Source organism: Amblyraja radiata, chromosome 32 (genome assembly GCF_010909765.2).
Source record: "Amblyraja radiata isolate CabotCenter1 chromosome 32, sAmbRad1.1.pri, whole genome shotgun sequence".
In the NCBI taxonomy this organism is placed as follows: domain Eukaryota; kingdom Metazoa; phylum Chordata; class Chondrichthyes; order Rajiformes; family Rajidae; genus Amblyraja; species Amblyraja radiata.
In genome coordinates this window covers 25,972,662-25,976,473 of record NC_045987.1, presented here as the reverse complement: position 1 = coordinate 25,976,473, position 3,812 = coordinate 25,972,662, and positions in this window count along the sequence as shown.

Here is a 3,812-nt window from a genome sequence, read left to right as displayed (position 1 = left end):
GTACTAACAGGGGGAAGGTTACACCTGTTTTGGGAGGCATGGAGGTCTATTACTACTGACCATTATATACTACAAAATATTCAGGGATATGAAATTGAATTTATCCAAAAAGACATGCCCCCAGTTCAACATGTGCCTAACTGAGAGTTTGTACTCTCACAACAGGAAAAATTGGAAGGACATGCAGAACTGGGGAGGTTATATGCCAAAGGAGTAATAGAGAGATCAGAACATGACTCTAGAATTTGTATCCAACATATTCACAAAAACCAAAAAAGATGGTGGATGTCGCATCATCATTGACGTAACAAAACTGAATACTTTTGTAAAGTATATTCATTTCAAAATGGAAACATTTGTTACTGCCAAGCAGTTGGTTTCCGAAGGATACTTCATGGCATGCATCGATCTAAAAGATGCATACTATTCGGTGCCCATACAAAAGTATCATCGTAGATACCTAAAATTTAACTGGATGGGGCAACAATGGCAGTACAAAGCGTTGCCTAGTGGCTTAACATCAGCCCCAAGACTATTTACCAAGATATTAAAACCTGCCTTGGCACTACTCAGGAAACAAAAACATATTGTCATGGCATATCTTGATGATATTTTAATTGTGGGAAAAACCTTGGAACTAGCTAAGTCAGCAGTCTTAGCTACCAAACATTTGTTTGAAAAACTGGGGTTCATTATCCATCCAGATAAATCTAAATTGACACCATCCACAACTATGGACTATCTGGGTTTCACAATTGACTCTATCCACATGTCTGTAACATTGCCAAAGAATAAAGCAGCTGACTTAATGGAAGCCTGTAACAACCTGGTTGTCACGAGTCAACCATCCATTCGTCAGGCAGCAAGAGTAATTGGGAAACTTGTAGCAGCATTTCCAGCTGCACAGTTTGGACCTTTGCATTATCAAAATTTACAAAGGGCAAAGGTGCGAGCATTAAAACAACATGCAGGTCATTTTGACCGACCTCTGCAATTACCAGCCAAAGCAATTTCGGAGTTACAATGGTGGAAGCAAAATATTTGGCATAGTTCCAGCCCCATCATTATTAGTAACCCATCATTCGCATTACAAACTGATGCCAGCGCTCACGGCTGGGGAGCTACTAACGCTATATCCAGTACTGGTGGTAGATGGAATATACAGGAATCATCGTTACTACAAACACTGGGTATAAACTATTTAGAGATGTTGGGTGCGTTTTATGGGCTAAAAGCATATTGCTCAACAATGCACCATCTGCATGTCCACCTACAAATTGATAATACCACAGTGGTGGCATATATTAATCATATGGATGGAATAAAATCGATATCATGTGACAATCTGGCCAATACAATCTGGCAATGGTGTGTCAACAGACATATTTGGCTATCAGCAACTTACCTACCAAGTAAGCTTAATACAGTGTCAGACACCAGGTCACGAAAATTTAATGACAACACTGAGTGGATGTTGGACCACAAAGTATTTGCTGATATTGTAATGCGATATGGAACACCAGATATCGATCTCTTTGCATCTAGACTTAATCACCAGTTACCAACATATGTCGCTTGGGAACCAGACCCTGGGGCAGCAGCGATGGACGCTTTCTCGCTGGACTGGGGGAAATTGTTTTTCTATGCTTTTCCCCCCTTCTGCCTCATCAGTCGGGTTCTACGCAAAATACAATTGGACTCTGCATCAGGTATTTTGGTAGTACCCGACTGGCCTACTCATCCATGGTTCCCTGTGGTCCTCGACATGGTCTCGGAACCATGTATGTCCATCGCTAAACGACCAGATCTATTGGTCCATCCTATAACGGGCGAGAGTCACTCATGCCATGACAGGATCAATTTGTTGATTTGTAGAATCTAAAGAGACCACTGCTGGATCTGTGGCTGACGGACAGGTCTATGAACATGATCACGGCGGCCTACCGAGAATCAACAAAGAAGCAATACCTCTCGTGTATAAGGAAATGGCAGTTGTATTGCACAAGGACTGGTATAGCGTATAACACAGCTACAATTACCAATGTCCTAGAATTCCTGTCCAGCCTTCATTTCGATGAAGGACTGAGCTACAGCGCTATCAATTGTGCTAGGAGTGCCCTGTCAGCATACTTGTGGCAGGGACCAGGACAGCATTCCATGGGATCTCACCCTCTAGTTGCTAAACTCATGAGGGATATATACAACACAAACCCTCCTAGAGCGAGGTACTCCCAGCTATGGGATGTCAGTGTTATTCTAACATTGCTCAGGGGTTGGTCACCAGCAATGTCCCTGTCCCTGGTGAAGCTGACTTTAAAAACAGTTATGCTGATGGCACTGGTTTCAGCTCAACGGGCCCAGTCCCTACATAAACTGAGGTTGGATAATATGATTGTATCAACTGACAAGATACATTTTCGGATCTTGGAGTTGGTTAAGCAAAACAGACCAGGATCATCAGGATTTAATTTGGAATTCCGGGCATACCCCTCAAATAAAATTAACAAAATAAATAAAAATGTATTAATAAATTTATTAAATAAAAAATGTATTAGATACCCGACTGTGTGTTATGACACACCTTCTGCTATATTTAAAATCCACTAAAACCATAAGAGGTAGTGAATTGGCACTATAGATCAGCCATAAACAGCCTCATAGCAGGGTATCAGTGCAGACCATCTCTAGATGGCTCAGACAGGTTTTGGGAGCTGCTGGGATGGATACTGACATTTTTTAATCTCATTCCACCAGGGCTGCAGCAACATCGGCAGCTAGTGAAATGGAAGTGCCTATGGACCATATCCTGGCTACAGCAGGATGGTCTAGAGAGAAGACCTTCCAACTCTTTTATAACAAACCGATCACCAAACCTGCGGTGTTTGCAGAAACAATTTTAAATTCTGTAATATGATTTATCCCAAGGGATCATTATTATTTTGTTAAAATAAATTGTTATTGTTTGAATTTTGATTCATGTTTGAATACGATAACATACTTCCTCCCTTGGACGACTACGGCAGTGAGTGAAGCATGGACTCGTTGCACGGCATGAAATCACAGATCTTTAACATCTTCACGTAGTCACTCACGTGACTCAGAAGTAAAATAGTAAGATTAAACGAGAACTTACCAGTTTGAAGTTTGATCTTTATTTTATGAGGAATTACGTCGAGGGATTACGTGCCCTCCACGCCCACCCTATATCATAAAGGTCAACTGGTATTCTAGTTTCTCTTATCTTACTATGTTTATTTCACTTACTGTAGTCTGTGATTTCACACCGCTGCTTTGAAGAATGTCGCGCATGCGTGCTGGCGGGGTCTTCACGTAATCCCTCGACGTAACTCCTCATAAAATAAAGATCAAACTTCAAACTGGTAAGTTCTCGTTTAATCTTACTATTAACCATGACTCAGAGTTGGTCCTCTGAACACATGCACAGGGAGGTCTTGGCTTGGTGCCACAGAAAAGTGACTGAAGATGATTGTGATCTTGGTTTTAGAGTGGGGATGAAATTGGTTGAACGGTTTTCAGTGTGTCCTGTATTGTGGCAGGAAAGATTGAGAAACATATTGGGGTGATGCTGCAGCCTCGTTTGACCCTGGTCTGCACTGGAAATCAGCCTTATGGGGCTGTCCCACTGTACGAACTAATTCAAGAGTTCTCCCGAGTTTCCCCTGATTCGAACTAGGAGAATTACGGTAATAGCCGCTCATAGGTACTCGGGGCTCTCGTGGACATTTTTCAACATCTTCACGAGTCTTCACGAGCTTACCGCGTTTCCCGAGTACTTGCCGTTAGCATTACGA